This window comes from Tamandua tetradactyla, chromosome 8 (genome assembly GCF_023851605.1).
Source record: "Tamandua tetradactyla isolate mTamTet1 chromosome 8, mTamTet1.pri, whole genome shotgun sequence".
NCBI lineage: Eukaryota > Metazoa > Chordata > Mammalia > Pilosa > Myrmecophagidae > Tamandua > Tamandua tetradactyla.
This window is the reverse complement of record NC_135334.1, coordinates 90,783,099-90,804,178: the sequence shown is the minus strand read 5'-3', so window position 1 is coordinate 90,804,178 and position 21,080 is coordinate 90,783,099. Positions and strand designations below refer to the sequence as shown.

General features: G+C 41.5%; 1 pseudogene; it reads right to left on the bottom strand.

The window, feature by feature from the left end:
• Positions 1-19,356: 19,356 nt before the first annotated feature.
• Positions 19,357-20,313, bottom strand: LOC143645239 (large ribosomal subunit protein uL11 pseudogene; annotated as a pseudogene).
• Between the last annotated feature and the right edge of the window lie 767 nt (positions 20,314-21,080).

The window sequence follows — 21,080 nt, the reverse complement described above, 5'->3', positions numbered from 1 at the left end:
CATACGCGGAAACAGGATGCGGGCGCCATCTTGACTCACTCGATGGGCGGGGGGAACTCTAGAGCAGGCTGCAGCGCGACCACTAGGCCCAACCCGGGAGGCGGCTCTCCACATCTCCCCCTTTTTTATTATTTTTGGTCCGTAGACCCTTTCTTAGACCCAGTGTCTCCATTGATGAGTGAGCTCCCGTGAGCTTGATTAGCCCACTACTTGTTTTGGTGCTTTGGGGAGTCTGGACTAGGCTTGCTAGGCACCAACCAGAATGCCTCCTCATATAGAGACCGGAGAGCCCGTGAACTGGAAACCACGTGACTCTCCCTGCAGTGCTTCGCCTCGCAACTGGGCTAAGCGGGGCTCAGGAGAGCGGCAACCAGAGTCGAGAGTGTCACTAGATGTCTCTGTGCAATGGCCGGAGTCTAGTCTGGCCAGGACCGTGACTCTGCCTTAGAGATCATCCTTTAGACAAAAATTATGACTTCTGGTGCCGCCTTTTACACCCGGGACACGGCCATGGGCTTTGCAGCAGATCCTGTTTTCGAGCGCCCCGCCCTGAGTGGCCGGGATGGACCGTCCAGTGAGGGGGAGGACCGGGCAGCGGGACGGTCGTTGCCAGGAGCATCAGGGGCGAGTGACATAGCCAACATGGTAGTGACACGTGTCTGGAACAAGCGTTCTAACAAACATTTAACAGTGACTAAGCCCACTAATAGTCCCACCGCTACGAGAATCAAATTGGGCCAAGAGAACCATGAGGTGACTCGGTTCCACAGACTTTGTACAGTCTCGCCCAGTTTGGAAAGGTCGAAGTCAACGGGGGTCAACTTGATATCCCCAAGCACTCGAAGGTCTGAATCCACCTGTTGGGAGAGGTTAGTAAAGGTAGGGAGGTTTTAAAGCTGGTCCCCTTTCTATACGATAGAAGGGTGACTAGCGCTCCTGTTGTCATCTTGTCGTTCGTCGCCATCATCAGCAGAGTTGGAGACCGGATCTGGTGGCTCTGGTTGGAGGCTTATCAATTTTCTGGGCAACAGTTCCTTGGCGTCCTCGGGCGACGTCACGGTTCTCACCAGTCTTTCCGGAACCCACACTGGTTGACGTCCTGGTTCCTAGGGAAAAACACAAACAGAGCCTCTGGCCCAGCTGAGCACTGGGTCAGGGCCTTGCCATTGTCCTGACAGGACATCCTTCCAACGGACTAGACCTCTATGTGGAGGACTCGGAGTAGTATGCTGAAGAGCAGGTGTCATTCCTAGTGAATTTTCATTTAAAAAATTATATGTAAATAAGGCTACAGACAGTTGAGCCTTCGGGGACAGGCCGTGGCCTATTCCTCTAATGGTTTCCTCCGCCTTGCAAGTCGGCCAGGCGGAGGGCCATTCCTGTTGTCTTATGATCGACCGATCGGCCCCGGTATCTAGCAGGCCCATGAAGGGTCTGCCTTGTACCTTAATAGTTAGCATGGGTCGAGACTCCAGGGACATATGGAGGCCTTCAAAAACTTCTCCAGTAGATCCAAACCCTTTATTTCCTCTCTGTCTGGTTCTACTCGGGAAGGATGCATGTAAGCTGGGCAAGAGCAGGAGCTGTGCCAGCTTATCACCCTCTGCAATGACTAGGGTGCCTTGCTGAGACTGAACCATAACCTGGGCAAAGCCTGTGAAATCCGAATCTACAATGCCTGGTATAACTGTTAGTCCTTTCAGGGCTGTGGATGCCCTCCCTATTATAAGCCCAACAGTCTTCGTTGGTAAGGGCCCTTTAAAGGAGGTCCCTATCAACTGGACTCCCATGGAGGGGGTCAGTACAAGCCTGGAGGTGGCACAGAGGTCCAGTCCTGCTGATCCAGGGGATGCGCGAATTTGGACGGGTGTTGTGTCGCCGGATGGCATGCAGGGGGGTCCACCGAAAGGGTGGACCCCCTCTGCCCGTTTTTTGGGTCCTGTTCAGGACGGCCAGAAAGGCGCACACCCTGCGCATTGAAGGCTGACCTACAGTCTTCTGCGCGATGGGGTCCCTTGTGGCAACGGCCACATAGCCTGGTTGCCGCATATGGTCTACCAAACTGTTGAGTGGCAGGTGGTTGGCCTTTATTGGGACAGTTTCTCTTAATGTGTCCCAACTGGCCACAATGATAACATCCTCTTGGCTTTGTTCCTAGGTCTTTGGATTTCTTTGCAGCTACTTGTAAGGAGCTGGCTAGCATGGCAGCTAGACCTGCATTAGTTAACGGGCTACCAGCATCTCTGCAGAGCCGAACCCATTCCGTCAGGTTTTTTCCTCTGTTTTGTGCTAGGATAACTTTACATTCCTTGTTGCACTGCTCAAATATCATTTGTTTAACTACAGTCTCTGCCACTCCTGGATCTGAGAAAATTCTCTCAGCCGCAGTTTGCATTTTGGCTACAAAATCCACGAAGGGTTCTGTGGGGCCCTGATGTATGTTGCTGAGTGAGGCTTGAGCCTCTCCCTCACCTGTCAGCTTTTTCCAGGCTCCTACGAAACAACGGAAAATCTGGGCGTAGACTTCTTGAGGGAACCCTGTTTGATTCTGGGAGTGGGCACCTTTCCCCAACAGCATATCTACATTCCATCCGCCATGTCTCCCCGCTGCGTTTTTCGCGGCTTGTTCCTCAGCTAGCTCCTCAAACCATGCTTTCCAATCTATATATCGGCCCTGTGGTAAACAAGCACGGGCCAGCTGAAAAATATCTGCGGGTGTATGATTCAGGGCGGAGAGGTTTTCAACCATATTCAGGGTAAAAGGGGCATTGGGGCCATACTGATGGACGGCCTGCCTCAATTCCTTTAAAATTTTGTAATCATATGGCTCATGCTGATTGTTACCTTGGGGATTGATAATAACTGGGTACATTTCTGAGGCTGGCTGTGGCTCAAGTGGTTGGTAACCACCCAGCATGCCAAAAGGTCTAAATGCTGAGAAAGGGGTCCACTTCCAGAAATGTCTCCCTCTGTTACCTGATGACGAAGAGTTCTGAGGGCCTGTGTACTCGGGCGGGGGGCACGGCAGTAACTGCCCCTCCCCCGACCAGCCTGTAAGGGGTTCCGGGTCTCGCAAAGGAGGGCCACTGTAATTACCTGATTCGGCCACCAGAGGGAGCCCGTGGTGAGGGTTTTTGGCGAGATCACCAAAACCATTCACCGGAAGCCGCCGCGTCCCTGCAGCAGGCGCTGGCGGGGCGGAAGGCTGCGTGGGTGAGACAGGGGGCCTCCCCCAATCGATCAGCGGAGGCGCGTCTGCACCCTCGGTCTCATCACCATCTGACTCTGAGTCAGAGGTGTCTGAACTAGCGCCAGACTCTGGCGGCTTACAAGTGGGCGGCTCACTTTCACAGGAGCCGTCCGCTAAAAGGGTCTTTAAGGGAGCTAACAAAGGTAAACTTCCGGACTGCCCCATGTTTGCAGTCGGCACTGTACTTTAATCACTCGGAGAGCTCTTCCGAGTCCCCGGGGCTACCTGAAAGCCCGCGGGCCTTAACTCTCACGTAATAAGAAGTACTCACCTTCTCGCGGTGATCAAGCACGGGAAGTCCGCTGCGAACTCAAGAAGCACGTCCTCACCAGCTCGGGGAAAGGCAGCAGAAGGGTTCCCCGTACGGGCCACCACTTGTCCGCGACTTCTCGCTCAGCGTCAAGCCCCCGGCCGGCGGGTGAGACAATGAGGAGAGACAGAGAGACGCAGACAAATCCGCGCTGGTGAGAAACACAGATCCAAGACACGTAGCAGTTGTAAGCACAGACCTTTACTGGAGTTAAGCTTGCATTCTCTGTTACAGGTTCCGCGCGGGCGAAATTTCCCGCGGGGGAGCAACCTCTATGCGGCCGTCAGGCACGGCTCCCTGTGGGTCGTCTCCACCCACCCTGTCCGGGTAACCTCTTATATACTGTGCCCAAACCCAATAGGTTAGTGCCACGTATACAGAGGTGATTGGAAGATAGGGTTGGTGGGCGCGTACGTCATACGCGGAAACAGGATGCGGGCGCCATCTTGACTCACTCGATGGGCGGGGGGAACTCTAGAGCAGGCTGCAGCACGACCACTAGGCCCAACCCGGGAGGCGGCTCTCCACAGTTTTGTACTGTTCCTGGCTATTTAATAGCTGTTCTGGGAGATGAACTAAATCCCACACTTCACTAAACCACCATCTTTTTATTCTCTGCCTAAACTTTCTTACCAACAGCTTTACCCAAAGAAATTTGCAACATCCCCTAGATGAGGTCTGTACCTAGGGGATTATTCTGTTGTTTCTACATGCAAGTGAGGCACAGAGATGTGAAATGCATAATAGGATATCGCATGAGTCTGGCCAAGAATGTTTGTCTGGCATAAAGTCTGTGATTCTACCATTAACATTTCTGGCTTCTTTTTTCTCACCACCTCGTATATGCTGGTCTCACCAGCTTCCTCTCGAATTGTGCCACCGTCTCCTCACTCAGCTCACCATCTTGGGTCTTACCTCCTTGGTTTTATCCTATATACAGCTGCCTGAACACTGTTCCTAAAGGATCACTTTGCTCAACAATGTTAATGGCAAATTCATCTTTCCCCAATAAAAAAGAATATGATAAAGGTAGTATATCATTGTACTACCTTAACTCTTGGCACAACACCACATGGTAGAATGGGGATGAATCAGGCCTCTACGGTGAGTAGGCTTGAGAAACAACCTTAAGAACAACCTAGAGAATGTCCTGGGACATACACTAATGAGTGAATAGGTCCACGGCCTTGGGGCCCATGTAGGTTGATGAAGAAAAGGCGCCTCTATTGCTGCTTCAGGATTCCAAGATGAGGCCTGGAATCTCTGCTCTCTTCCTCAGGCTCTCCCCTAAGTTAAGATACATCTATGACATGATTGGCAGCTCCATTAACGTGGCACTCTAGTGCAAGCCACAACCTGAAAAATCTTAGATGGTGGCTCTGATCAGGGTCTTATTGCTGTCTCCTGAATAGAGTCCAGCCTCCTGGTGAGACCCTGCTCCATTAGCCCTATCTTCCTGCTTCAGGCAATCTGAATTCCCCAGTTTCCCTAACTCTCAGTATTTCCCTCTATCATACCTTGATCAAATTGTGCCCTCTGCCTCAGACATCCTTGCCCAAGTCTTCATCTACTTTACCATTGCAGCTGAAAGGGTCCCCTCTCCCAGCTCCCACTAACCCCCCCAGCATTTATTCCTGTCGTACTGACCTAGTCCTTTTTTGTATGCAAGATATTTTCTCCTTAGCTCGTCTAATGTCTTGAGCTTCTTGAGAATAGATTTCATGTCTCATCTAAGCTTATAACACCCAAAGTCTCCTGCTCAGGCCACAAAGTGTCAAGACAATTAATCTGGCCTACAAGCTTTCACCTGATCTCTTCCATCTGGCTTTGAAAGTGCTGTATTATTATCTCCACCCTCTGACATGCTGTGTGCTCTAATCTGACACCTGCCTTTAACTCCCTTGTGCTCTCATCTAGCCTCTAGCCTTTGATTTTTGTTTGCTTGCTTATCTCTATAACTTCTAAGCAGGCTCCAACTCCAGTGCCCTCCATCCTCACTTTTTCAGACCCAGAGCTTAGATTGAGGTATTAGGCTGACTCTGTCATGTACCAGTCATGTAGCCTTGGGCAAGTCACTTAACTTCAGCAAGTCTCCCTCTTCATCTATAAAAAGTACAGGTTAACCCAGATGGTCTCTAAGGGTCTTCCCAACATTAATAATTTTCTGGGTCTAAGATTCAAATGGCATATGTGGTATTCTTCTGTATACACACATTTATACTATCATTATATTTCTATTAAAGGCTGCATGCAACAAAATGCATGCAGCAGTTCTAATAAATCCCAGTGATTTTTCTGACCGCAGTGTTCCAACAGACCCTTTCCTCAGAGAATGCTTGTTTTTCCTGCAGTCTTTGAACCTCTCGCAGGCCTGCTCATTATTTTGTTGTCTGAAGTTAGGCAGAAACGTTTCTGTGATTAATTAAGCAAAAGGCCCTGGTGCTGGTTGTGCAAGAACCATCAGATAATCATGCCTTTGGGGTGCTCGCCAGGCCAGGGGAGTGGCTGGCCTGGGGTCCTCAGAGGATTGATTAACTCTGGGAATCTCAGGCCTGCCCTAGACACGTGGCTTCCCAAGACACCCTCGCACTTTATAGAAATAGTTAAAGACTCAAGTTGTGGATCGTTGCAGGGATTGGAAGTTTGGGGCTATAAAGTTATTCTATTGTGATGGGCTCAATTGCAGACTTTGGGGACTACTGAGCTAGAAAACTTTAAAACAATGATTTTCAAGCTTTTTCTGAGGAGCCACAGAGTTCCACAGCAGTGTTCAGGAGCTGTTTGGGTTTAGGAGAGTAGAAGAGGGCAAGATGGCAGGGCTGTACCCCGATTTAGTTTGGCTTTGACCTCCTTTCATATTGCATACCTGCCTAAGACTTCATTTAAAGAAAGATTTCTACAACTAAAATAAAGCTAGATACAAAGGTTCTAAAAGATTTGAGGGATTAGGATTAAAATCTTAGTGTCACTCCAGAACCTCCATTGCAGGTTATCCCCAGGGCTATGTGGACAGAAAATTGGGCCGGAGACTTCATTTGCTCTCAGTGGCCTTCAGATACCTCTTCCCCTAGTCTCTGCCCTGTTCCCCAAACCTCTACCCATATAAATCAGAGTTCAGTTAGAGAAGCAAAGCTTTGTGGTAGTAGCTGGTTAAGCAGCGTGCCTGTTTGAAAGGATTTATGTACCCTAGAAAAGCCATTACTTAATTTTAATATAATCTTGTGGAGGCAGCCATTTTTTTTTAAACTCTATTCAGTACTGCATGTTGGAAACTTGATTAGATTATCTCCACAGAGCTGTGACTCACCCAATTGTGGGTCTTAACTTTTAAATAGAGGGAGACGTGACTCCACCCATTCCCGGTGTGTCTTGGTTAGTTTATTGGAGTCCTTTAAAAGTGGAAGCATTTTGGAGTGTGTCCCTTTTTAGAGCCAGAGCAGAGCCATGAGAATCACCACAGCCCACGCAGCCAGAGACCTTTGGAGTTGAAGAAGGAATACGTCCCTGGGGAAGCTTCATGAAAGAAGCCTGGACAGAAAGCTAGCAGACGTCGCCATGTTCACCATGTGCTTTTCCAGTTGAAAGAGAAACACTGAATGTCATTGGCCTTTTTGAACCAAGGTATTTTTCTCTGGATGCCTTAGATTGGACATTTTTTTTTTTTTTACATGGGCAGGCACTGGGAATCGAATCCGGGTCCTCAGGCATGGCAGGCAAGCACTCTTACCTGCTGAGCCACCGTGGCCCGCCAAGATTGGACATTTTTATAGCCTTGCTTTAATCGGGACATTTTCATGGCCTTAGAATTGTAAACTTGTAACTTATTAAATCCCCCATTTTAAAAGCTGTTCCAGTTCTGGTATATTGCATTCTGGCAGTTTGCAAACTACAACAAGCACTCTCTGTAAACCCTTTGTCTTCATATCTGATGCCAGAAGTTGAAGATTGCAGGGCAGACCACCAGGAAGGAAAGAGAGAGGCAAAGTAGTGGAGAGCAAGAATGAATGGGACCCACAAGCAGGAGCTGGAGCCCACAGGGACCAGATAGAAAGCAGTGACAGTTCTTGTTATCTCTGCCCTTGGTAAGGGCATCCTACAGAATCCAGGGTCCTCCATCACAAAGTTAAATGCATGTACAGTCCAAGAATCAGAGATGCTGAAGGTCCGGGGGAAGGTGGAGCCATTGCAGGTCTGGCTGCTGACTTTCATCAATGAGGTGAGCCAACAGATAAATGACAATGCATGTGAGCTACAGAATGGCTGTTGCCCTCCAAATCTCCCACAAGAATTTCTCTTGTGGCCCACCCTAATAGAATCTCTGGCTGCTGACTTTCATCAATGAGGTGAGCCAACAGATAAACGACAATGCATGTGAGCTACAGAATGGCTGTTGCCCTCCAAATCTCCCACAAGAATTTCTCTTGTGGCCCACCCTAATAGAATCATAAAGGAACAGGAATTTTGTGAAATATAGTTCTATCTAGTCAAGTTGACACCTTAAAAGCTACCATATTTTACAAGGGCTCCCTCTGTTCATGTCTCCAAACTCATTGTCCCTCTCTTACTGAACTCTGACAGCTCTTTCTACATATCCTTATACCCCCATCTTGTGCCCCATGCCTAAAACTCAGTATCAGGTACTCACTGACAATAATTGATTGCACAGATCTGAACTATGAGAAGATGGATCTTGGACACAGAGCCCCCAAACTCTGGAACTTCAATTAAACTAGACTCAAGAAACATTTATTTTATCGAGCTCTAGCTGTGTATTAAGAACTATACAAGTGTAGACATTGCCTCTTTAACCCTGGAACAATACTGTAAGGAAGGTATGCATTCCTCTCTTTTCAAATGAAGAAATAATTGTTTGAGAAGGTCAAATCACTTCTTTGAGGCCACATATTTATAAGCTGGCTTAGAATTCAATTCAAATCTTTTGAAGCCATGTCCACTTCCAGCTCAGAAATGGCTAAGGAACCTATGCCTTCAGTCCTGCTTTTAGGCAACATTAAATTTATCAGTAGTGTAATTCAGAGGAGAAGATCCAATTTGACTCTGAAGGATCCAGCTCTCAGTGGTGCTCTGGCAAAAATGGAAGGTGTGATGCCAGCAGCAATTACCCTGAGTAATCGAAAGTTTTAGCAAGTCAAACAGGCTATTTGGTAGAGCAGCAAAGACTGTGTGCAAGGAAGAATGTTGGACTTACCAGTGAGATCCTGCCACCCCTCCAAACTCTTCAGGCTTGGCGATAGCCCTCTGTGCAGCAATCTGTTTACTAAACTAAATGGGAGAGTTCATCTAGAAGACCTGCACCAGAGAGAAGCGATAGCAACCATGCAAGTGAGAAGTGATGAGGAGATGAGGAGAAAAGAGGTGGGGGGACAATTCTGTCCCTGAAGACTTCCAGGTGGGAAGATTGGGTTGGATTTAGGGAAGAGAATGAAGATTGATCATCATGAGTCCAATTATCTGAACGAGATAGATAGGAGGTCTGAAATAACAATTCCAAAAATCTTCCTATTCATCTCAACAGAAGGAGGAGGTAAGCAGGTAGGTTATCAGGAAATCCAGGTTTGGGAATTTCAGAGAGCACATATGGAAATGGCAGGTCCAGATCTTAAAACAAGTTCAGTTCAGAGAAAATGATGATGTTAAAAGAAAAAAAGAAAGAGTTGTCAGAATTATAAAATCATTATGAGCTCTTTCTCTGGGTTCTTCTCAGCCAAATTCTCAATACAACCATCTAGAAGACGATACTAAGATAAGAAAATACCAATATTATTTTGAGGGACTGGTGGACTGCTCTGAAGCATGTTTTCCTCATCTGAAACAATAGAAGACAAAAATATCTACCTCATAAGGATGATGATGTGGAAAAGATTCAGACAGAATTATGCAAACATAATATATAATTGATATATATTATTGATACATATATATGATATATAAAATTGGGCAAAAGATAGAGAGAATGCAAAGAATGTATATGTTTTAAAACAGCAGAAGAAAATTCAATGTAATTAGTGGAAGAAAAGAGAGGAGAAAAAATAAAAAGAAAACACAGTAAACAGAAAATATACAAGGGCAGAGTATTTAATGCAACATTGGTTACAATAAATATAAATAATTATAATAAAAAATCAAACGCATGGCCTTTCCTTTCCTCAGACTGCAATAGATATAAAAAGTGGATGCATTATTAAAACGATGTTTAAAGCTGTGGAAGTAGAGGAATAGATAAATTGAACTTTCAAAAGGGAGAGAGCCCTGCCTAGTGAGTCGAGATGCTCCCACCCACAGTTTCCTTCCCTAGCTTCGTTTTTGAAGTCTAGGCTCAGGGTGAGGCTTGGGTTCTTCAGGGGGACTCCACTGGGACCTAGAGGAACAAGCAGAGCTTTCTGATGGCCTTGTACGCTGACATGACAGATGGATAACTAGAAAAGGCTGAAATGCCCCACCAGATTTGTCCAAAAATGAAGAAATAGACAAACCCCCAAATCCAAAGGTAGAATGAGTCACACTAAATTTGCAACCCACTCCCAACCCAGTCCAGTACTTGGCTGTATTGATGTGATTATTCTTTCACCCTGTCTGCCTAGCAGAGAAAAGGGTCTTACTGCCTGGTGGAAAAGAATATTCGTTTTAGTCACTACTATATTTTACACAAAATATCCAACAGAGAATTACAATTATGAAATAATCAAAGATTATGAAACAAAAACTATGCAGAAATTATTAAAACAGGTTAGAAAACTTAACCAATAGCAAAGGAGAAAAAACACACACACTCTCCAGATGTTGGAGTTAGCTGGCAGTGAGTTTGAAATATCTATTATAAACATGTTAACGATAATAGAAAATAACATGGACAAAACTGTTGAAGAAGTGGAGAATTTCAACAGAGAATGAAAACCTATTTTTAAAAATATAAAAAGATTGGATTAAGCAAAACAACATTTAAATTGATAAGAAGAGATGCTCTCTGCAGGTAAAGGGGATAATAGATAAAGGCATCTTTCAACGGGTCTTAGACTTAGTATCCTTCTCCATGGATACTCTCAGCCTCTCTGGGTCGCCTTTCCAGGGCAGCTGTGAACTTCCGAGGTTCCTGCAGTCCACAGCAGGGGACAGGAGTCAGCAGCCCCATTTCATTCACTCAGGCTTAGCTATCACTCAGCTCCCACTGACGCCTGTGCACCGTCATCCCACACCACTCAGGAAGCTGTCGATGGAGGGCTTTTCTTAGAAATCTTAGAAATCACAGCTTTGGGTAGGATACCTCAAGAAAAGAGCCCACTGTTGCTAATGCTCTCAGAAAGCCTTCCATAAATAAATCCAAGTGTTCCCACAGCCTCTTTCCCCACTCTGGAGTTGGTCATTGCAGGCGGTGGTTGGAGAAATGAAAATGTGGGCACTTTCCCTCTTCCTTCTTTATCCCTACAAAGCCTTCAGGATGGAAGGGGAAGTCCTTTCCTCTTTTCTTCCTGTCAGGTCTAGATTTCCCCCAGACAAACTTCTGTGATTTAGCCTACCAGCCCCTCCTTCATATGTTAGAAGAAATTGGAAATCTTTTTCTGCCTTTATAACTTCAGTTACATTTTCTTGTTCCTTATCTAAGTGGAATATTAACTCTTTGAATGCCTACTATAAGAATATTAATCACCTCATTTTATTCCCTTCCTGAAAACTTCAGGTGTACTAGAGGAAAATCATACACATGGTTTTGTGAAAAAAAAAAAAAAAGACAATCACATTTTCAGATAAACCTAAACTTATGTAAATTAGAATGTATTTAAGCATTGATTTGAGGAAAGAGACATGTTCACAGTGTCTTCCTATTCAAGATCTTAATACAATTCCCCATTTATTAAGTTTACTTTAACCTGTCTCAGTAAATTCTTAAGTTTTGAAAATGAAAGAAATTAATTATTGCTTCTTGCACCCCACTTCTTTCTTTCACATTTATTTTCCTTCTTCCTGAAGTCCATTCTTCATTAGCTCTTCTTGCCCACAGGCAAGTCTGTGGGCGTGTGAATGGCAAAAATCTCTTTTTATTCCCCTTACTGTAACTTTACATTGTTCTCACTTGTGAATAGTAGTTTCAATGTGCATAGAATTCTATGCTGATATGTATTTTCCACAACATTTTGAAAATAGTATTTCACTGTTTTTGTAGTTGAAATAGTTGATGTTCAAATTATCATTAATATATATTCAATGTCTTCTTCCTTGCTCTTGATTTTCATAATCTACAGCTTTACAAGTAAGAGGCTAGGGTGATGATTTATTTTTACATATTCTTTTGGAACTTCTTAAATCTAAGTTATCATACCTTTTACCAATTCCTGGAAATTCATGACTTTATTTCTTTGGACTTTGCCACTCCCACATTCTCTTTATTCCAGAACACTTATTAGCTTGCATATTGTGCTGTTTTAGCTTATTTCGCTATACTTCTTAAGGATTCACTTGTATTTTCCTCTCTTTCTGAATATTTTACCCAGATCAATCATCCAACAAGCTTATTCTCTTTTCTTTGGTGTTTAACTTGGTGTTGTTATTTCCTGTCCTAGTTTACTACCTGCCAGAATACAATATACCAGAAATGGAAAGGCTTTTAAAAAGGAGGAATTTATTCAGCAGCAAATTCACAGTTCTAAGGCTGTAAAATTGCCCCAATTAAAGGACGTCTATAAAAATGTCCAAATTAAGGCACCAAGAAGGTTACCTTCATTCAAGAAAGGCTGATGAAGTTCAGGATTTCTCTCTGAACTGGAAGGGCAGATGGCAAACATGGCAATGTCTGGGAGCTTTCTCTCCAGGCTTCTAGCTTCGTGAAGCTCTCTGGGAGGCATTTCCCTTCTTCATCTCCAAAGGTCCCTGGCTGGTGGACTCTGCTTAATGGCTCTGTGGTGTTCTGAAACTTTCTCCAAAATGCTTCCTTTTTTAAAGGATTCCAGAAAACTAATCCAGACCTACCTGGAATGGGTGGAGTCACATCTCCCATTAATCCAACATTAATACCCACTGTTGGGTGAGTCACATCTCCATGGAGATAATCTAATCAAAATATTCCAACCTGCATTATTGAATAGGGATAAAAGAAACTTTGCCCCCACAGATTGGATTAGGATTAAAACATGGCTTTTCTAGGGTACATAAATCCTTTTCAAACTGGCACACTGCCAATAGAGTTTTTAATGCCAAGGATGATCTTTTCCATGTCTCTCAGTTATAATTGATACTCAGTATCTTGTCCTTGTGATTTTCTTGAGTCTCTAACCATTTTCTAGCATACTTTTTATGGTTTGCTTTCAGATTGTTTTATTTGAATGTCCTCGGGTTCTAATTTTCTTGTCTCTGCTGACCTTAACTCAGCAAATTCTGATCTTGTCTTCAGTGGCCTTGGTAATGATGCCATGTAGTCTGAAGTGTGGAAGTGTTTTGTTTAGAGAGCTGTTGAATTTACTTTCGCCAGACATCATACAGATATCTCAGTCAGGGAATAATTTATTAGCATCCTGAATAAAGGCTACCTGGATAACGTAAATTTCAACCCCAAGCCCATACACAGAGAAAAGTCACTGTTCTAGTTTGCAAGCTGCCAGAATGCTGTATGCCAGAAATGGAATGGTTTTTAAAAAGGGGAATTTATTAAGTCGAAAGTTTGTAGATCTAAGGCTGTGAGAATGTCCAAATTAAGAGATCAACAAGAGGTTATCTTCATTCAAGAAAGGCTGATGTGCCTGACGTGCAGGAGACCCAGGTTCCATTCACTTAGTAAAAAGAAAAAAAACAATCAACAAGTGGTGTTGCAATAATGGAACAGTCACATGGAAAAAGAATGAAATCTGACCCCCTCATATAGCAAACAGATAAAGAAAGAAAGGCCAATGAAGTGATGCAAAAAATAGAAAAAGAAAGGCCAATGAAGTTCAGGGTTTCTCTCTCAGCTGGGAGGGCACATGGCAATGTCTGCAAGCTTTCTCTCCTGGCTTCTTGTTTCATGAAGCTCACCCAGGGGTGTTTTCCTTCTTCATCTCCAAAGGTCTCTGGCTGTGTGGACTCTGTTGGTTCTGGTGGCCCTAAAGCTTTTTTTCAAAATGGTTCCCTCTTATAGGGCTCCAGTAAGCAACCTTACCTTGAATGGGTGGAGACACACCTCCGTGGAAACTACACAATCAAAACTTACCACCCACAATTGGGTGGGTCATATCTCCATGGAAGCAATCAGAAAGGTCCCACCCACTAATATTGGAAGAGAATTAAAAGATATATGGCTTTTCTGGGGTACACAACAGATTCAAACCAGCACAATCAGTATTTAAATTTTTCAAAGGAGATTTTTCTTCACCAAGAGTTTAAGCAAAGGCAGTTTTAGTTGTGCTGTTGATGTGTTCCTTTGCCAGTAGATTATTATTTTTTTCCTTGTCAGTCACTTACACTGAGAGTGATGTCCTGCAGGTTTTATGCTTATTGCAGGATTCTAACACTCTCTACCTCCTCTTACCTAAATGCATATCTCCTCATCGCATGGAGCTGCAAGAGTGCTAGAAGGCGAGTCCACGGCTTACAGGATCCACAACCTGAACTCATCCATAAACCACAGGAAAGTACTACATCAGCTCAGTCACTTATTACTGATTTTCAGTTTATTTGCCTTATCTGGCACCTAAGAATTCTCTTTCCTTTATTAAAAGCTTAACTAAACATTTACATTTCCCTCTTGGAGTTTATTCAGCATCTTCAAGTGTTTTTAACAGAAGGGGTCTCATGTATTTTCATCTATCATCTTGCTAGAAATAGAAGGCATTATTTTCTTTAAAAAGGTCATATACATTTCTTGCTAAATTTATTTCTTGTCTGATTTATTGCTTGGAAGAATAGGATTTTTCCATTATTCATATTCTTGTTACTATTAATTACTGATAAGACAACTGAAATATGCTGATTTCTATAAATTTTTAAACCAGTAATATTATTGAATATAATAACTAGCTTAAAGAGATTATAAAGTGATACCATGGAGATAAGTGTATATAATACAAAAAATGAAAACAAAAGTATTTTTTTTAAATCAATATACTGTGTATTCATTTCTTCCAATTTTGGATTGTGTGGTTAGAATTTGAATAGTATATTAATCAATACTGAAAATAATGGGAATCCTTGTCTTCATTTTGAGCATAAGTCTGTGCTTTTTCAAAGTAAAGCATTTCACATATTTGTTTGAGAGAATATCTTTACCATTTTAAAAAGGAATTCTTCTGTTCCTAGAACAGGGAATTTTAAAGTCAGGAATGTCTATTGAACCATCCTTGCATTTTTATAATAAACATCTCTTAGTCATGGTACAATATGCCTTAAAATATATTGCTGGGATTTATCAACAGATAGCTTATTTTCAGATTTTACTTTTATATTATATATAATTTTGATGGGTGTCATGGTCAGGTTCATGTGTCAACTTGGCCAAGCGGTGGTTGGGCAAGTGCTGGTTTGTCTGTTGCGATGAGGACATTTCATAGAATTAAATCATGATCATGTCAGCTGCATCCACAGCTGATTCCATTTGTAATCAGCCAAAGGGGTGTGTCTTCTGCAATGAGTGATGCTTAATCTAATAACTGAAAGCCTTATAAGGAGGATTCAGAAGAGACAGGCTCTTCCTGTTTAGGCTGGTGATCCTCTCCTGTGGAGTTTGTCTAGACCCTCCATCGGAATTGTCGGCTTCATAGCCTACCCTGTGGATTTTGGACTCTGCATTCCCGCAGTCATGTGAGACACTTTTATAAATTTTATATTTGTGAGTGTTCCCTGCTGGTTCTGTTTCTCTAGAGAACCCTAACTAATACAGTGGGATATGATTATATATTTACTTTCTTCTTCTTTTCTTTCCTTCCTTCTTACTGTCTGCCTGCCTATCACTTTCTTACTGTCTTTTTATACTTAAAAGGCCTGACCACAGTAAGCAAAATATTCATTCTACTTCTTTCCTTCTGTTTTTCTTTTTATACAAGATTCTAACTTCAGAATTATGCTAATTTAATAAAATCAATTTGGAAATGTGTCCTTTTTTTCTACATTCTAGAATTATTCATCACAGAAAGAGAACTGGAAAAATTACACTGACCCATGCTCTCATGGAAGCTAAAACTTTGAACAATGTGTAACATTTTTTTATCCATAGTTACTTTCTAGGTGATTTTACTTCTTTTTTAGTAAATTCTGTAGAATTTATATCTTCCCCTCAAATAGCATAAGTTTTATTATGACTATCAAAATGATAGTTTAGTTATTTATATATTGTTTACTTCTAAGCAATTTTGATAACTATTTCTGCCAGTTTTCCTTTTTTCTTTATCAATTTTATTATTCAGTTTTAATCTTGACTAATGGTAGTTAACATTTTGCTATATCAAAATCTATATAAATAAAAGTATACTCTTCATTCTGTTTTCTTGAATTACATTTTGATGAGTAAAATAGAGTAGTTTCTCTATTTCTTTTATTTGTATTTTATCCACCATTTGTTTACTCATTTACTTTTTCAATATCTGAGTGTTCGTTTTTATCAAAATTTGAAATTGTCTCTTGAAATGTTTAACCAATTTGCATCTGTTGCAGTAAGTGATATACTTCTATCAGTTTTTGTTTTCTGGTGTTTTTTTTTTAATTTCTGTGCTCTGCTCAGTTTTATATTTTAAGATTTGTACTAAGAATTCCTTTATCAATTTAAGGCATATAAATAATAATTGCTTTCTTATCTTAAAAATATTTGTGTGTTTGTTTCTCCAATTGCCAATATTAATACTAAAAATCACATTTATTAAATTTCCCTTGTAAAGAGATAAGGAAATTCCATACTTTTCCTTCTTCCTGTCCTTCTGTTTACCCATTACAGGCTTTAGATAAGTTCTATGTTTTATAGTCAGTTCCTTATTACCTCATTTTTGCGTTTGGTGTCTAAATTTATAAATGTCGGTGATATATAAATATTGCTTTATAAGCAAATCATAGACCTGATACTATATTTAAATTTAACTACGAATCTTTTCTCGCATATTTTCCATTCGTAAGTACTTTATTTTGAGTCATACTTTTGTTGGCTACAGCAGAGATCTTCAGTCTAGGTTATGTTTACCCTGGGGGACATCAGGACTTTTCAAGGGATAAATGGACACAGCTAATTTAAACAGAAGCATTTTCCAGATCTTTGAATTTTGCATGCCTTTCCCCCCCTATAATTTATCTGCTTGAGAACTCACCTCTTGGTGAAGCTTCAGAAAAATTCTTCTTTCCACCATTCCTTTCACAATCACCTTTAGCCATACTTCTCACTTATCTAGCATCTTCCTATAGTCCATTGCCTCATGATATAAAATCTCCTGTGCAGGACGCATACAGATAATTTGAAATATTTGATATCAGGGAAGCTCACTTAAACCAGACACCATGAATTCCCCACCCTCTGTCCATCTTAGCAAACAATTATTTCTGATAAAAATATAAGATGTTTTTCATTTCTTGTTTAACAACTTTTTCAAATGTTTCTAGTATAATTATGTTACTTGAAAATTGTAGTGATAAATAAATTTAGAATCAATCTTTTAACCCTTATAAACTTATGCTTCCAGGAAGAAAAAAATAAATTTATGGCTATATCTATTTTTTTGGTTGTGGAGAAGTAATTAAATTTATATTTATGTACATCTTTTTTATTGCAGAGAAGTATGATGGGGAATCAATAAAAATCTTCCAAGTATAAAAATATATTTTATTAGGATATAATTCTGGGAGGACTCAGAATGGATATATGAGATAAAGTAAAAAGAGAAGAATGATGCAAAATTCCAAATAAAGAACTTTATTTTTTAATGGTGATAGCAGACAGTAAATTCCTATTTTTTAATATTCCATTGGATACATTTTAAAGAGTGGAATAACAATTTCATATGGCCCAGCATCCTTCGGTATTTATCCAAAATAAATGAAACATGTCTGTCCACAGAAAGACCTGTATGTGACTGTTCCTAGCAACTTTATTTATAATTAGCAAAAACCAGAATCAGCCCAATGTCATTTAGTGGGTGAATAATTAACAAGTGCTGACACATTGATGCAATGGAACACTATTCAGAAAAAAAAAAAGAACAAGTTGCTGATATGTGTAATCACTAAATGATTCTCAAATGCATTATGCTGAGTGAAAGAAACCAGCCATTAAAGGTCATATACTATATAATTCCTTTTACATGCCATTCTGGAAAAGGTGAAACTGTAGAAATAGAAATTAGACCAATGGTTGCCAGGGTCTGGAGTGGGATGAGATGTTGACTACAGTGATACATAATGGATCTTTGGGGGATGATGAAAATATTCTGTATCTTAATTGAGGTGGTGGTTAGATGACTGTATATAGTTCTCAAAACTCATCAAACTATACATCTAAAAAAGATAATTTCAATTATGTAAATTATACTTCAATAACTTGACTTTTTAAAAGTCCATATTTACTTTTCCTATCACTTGTGCCTATATTTAACTTGTGATCCAAAGATTTAATCACAATTTGTGTAAAGAGGTGCATAGTTTCATAAAAATATTTTAGATAATATGCAAGTAAAAAAAAAAACTGTGAAGGCCGCTGGGCTTCATATAAAATAATGTATGGATATCCCCTGCATGTCTGCAAATATATTTCTGTTACATTCATGATGAGTGACAACCTAGCTGGGTATAGAATTCAATGGTTCAGAACATTTTTCCTTTATAATATCACAGTTATTTTTCTATTGTGGTCTGACATTTAGTTTGTGGTGGAGAAACATGGACCCAGCCTAGTTCATTTTAGAGAATCCAATTTTGTTTGTTTTTTTGCAAGGGTGCAAGTTCTTTCTTTGCCTTCAAAGCTCAAATTTTCAGTAGGACAAATCTATCAGTCACTTTGTATTAATTTTGCCTGCAGTTCTTTTCAACTTGAAAATTGATAATTATTTTAAAATCTGACTGGTGTTATTGCTTCCAATACATTTTGTTTCTGGTATCTATTTTAAGAACACAAAACACCTATACATTAAACTTCCATTTTGTCTTCCCTCCACATCTATCATCTTATAAGCTTTATTGCTTTATTCCCTTTATCTTACTGCTTCACATTTTAGAGGAGACGCTCAAATTTGTCCTCTTTATCACTGATTCAATTTTCTACAAGGCTTATTTTGTTTCTTTAGTCTTCTACAACTTAAATTCTTCCATTGTATTTTCAACAATTTTTCTGTATCTTAAACAGTTCCCTCTTGCATTTTTGCCTTTCACTCCGTTGTTTCATTAGCTTCTCAGTCTGTTGTCTGATCATATTGAATGCTATGAAGAATCCGAAGCAGGAAGAGTAAAACATATACTTCTGTTTCTGCTACTTGTGTGTCCTTTGAAAGCTGTATTTCTTTTTTATGTTGTAGGTCATTTTCAATGGGTGTTTTCTGTTATTATTGTCTTCTACCTCTCAACCTTGAGTGATCAAAGCCCTTAAAGAGGGGGTAGTTGGAGACTTTCCCTTTAAATTGTCTCACTGTCCACCTGATGTCGTTAGAATTTTCCTTTCAGATTGAATGATTATTGGTCTGGTAGATGTGATTTTGCATGATTTTAGAACAGGGTGCAGCCAAGTGAGAGATTTAAAGAGACCCTCTGATCTCAATGCACTCCCAGGGGCGCCACAGTGCCTATGTACCTTCTCGTATTAGAAGGTACTGCACCAGTGCCAATGTCTGTATTAGGTTTTCTAGTTGGACTAATCTATATTTCTGGTACTCCCAGACCTCTGATTTTGAATCAGAAACAGCACTGGCTCCCACCAGCTTTCTGTTTGTGAGAGCCTCTTAGCGCGTCTTCCTATGCTGGCAATCCACAACTGCAAACGTGATTGCACATCTGGGCTCCTCATTATTCTCACAGTCAAGCCTGGCCCTTTTAAATTAGTAGGCAGCCAGATTCTATGCAGTCCTCTCTTCCAGGCCACCCTGCCACTTCCCCAGGAGGAGATGAGGGGGTCAGGCCTTGGTGATGTCCTTCACTCTGTTTCCAGCTGCATTAGGCAGAGCAGAAATTTCTTGAAACTTCTGTGAACGACACTCTCCCTAGTTTCTAGTTGTAGGTTTCTATTTTACCATTTTAGCTCTTTGGCTGTCAAATGATCTTTTATTGAAATATTTTCCTTTGAAGTTTTTAACTCACTGGGCAGTCCACTGCACCACTGTTGATGTCATCGATGATGTCACAAGTATGGCAACCATCCTCATCGCAGCCCACAGTCCCCAGAATCTCTTTAATGGTTCCAGAGAGTTCTCCAGCTAAAGATCGTTGCTGCATCTGTCAGGCAATGCTGACAATCTCACCCAAAGTGATATTTCCACTGTGCTTAATGTTTTCCTTCTTCTGCCTGGCTCTGGTTGGTTAAAGGCCTTGACCATCAGGGCAGAGGCAGGAGGTACCACCTCCATCTGGCCCTGTGTGTTCCGAATGGTCAGTTTCACCGTAATCCTTAGACCCTTTCAATGTCATCACCAACCTTTTTGGGACACAGACCGAGCGGGCCGACTTCCCCACCGGTGCACCTCAGGTACACGACTTTGATTTCGTTGGGGTTGAACTTGGGCCGCCTGGCGGAGGCAGCTACGCTCGGATCATCCTGAATGCATGACCACCGAAGCAGGTTGCACCCTGGACTGAAAGTCGAGCTGAAAGCCATTTTACTTATTTATTTTTTTACCATTAAAAAGTTTAATTCAGAGCTTGAAAATGGAGTGTTAGATGCCTGATTTCAAAACACCTTCTTACTCAGAAATTTGCTTCGATTTTAAGCTCAGATCATTGGAAAATTAGGTGGAAAATCAAAAAGAGAGAAAAGGGCATCCGGATGAAAGCCAGGAGGCGTCCCTGTGATAACTGGGACAGAAATGGGGTGTGCCATGTTGCAAAGAGCCACCCAGACCCCCAACCTGGGCTCCTGGCCTAACTATGCCCCATTTGTAAACTGCTTCTGTCCAGTCTCCTCTCAGCTGACGAACCGAAAGAAGACACTCTCTGCTTCCTCTGGAAAACATGCACAGATACCCTAAAGCCGACAGATTGCTCCCCGGGACACAGCACACTATTGCTCACATCACTTGAATGTGTGTACCTGGACCAGTTGGTGCCATTTCACATATTTTTTGCTCACATATCTAATTAAATATCACACAAAAAATTGCGTACAAATATGTGAAAATAAAACGCTATTTCTCTGAAAACTAAAGTTAAATGCTTTGGGAAACTTGGAAAGAAGAGTTGCTAAAATATATATATATGGCTGTGACTTAGGAGTCAGCAAGATAGCTATAACAGATATGGAAAGTTAAACAGCCAAAATCTAGAAGGATTCTGTATTTGGACTGCTTAGAAAGTATTGCTCAGTTGTACATACCCTTTAGAATAATTAAAGCTGAAAATCAGAACTGATGCGTTAGGGAATGGTTT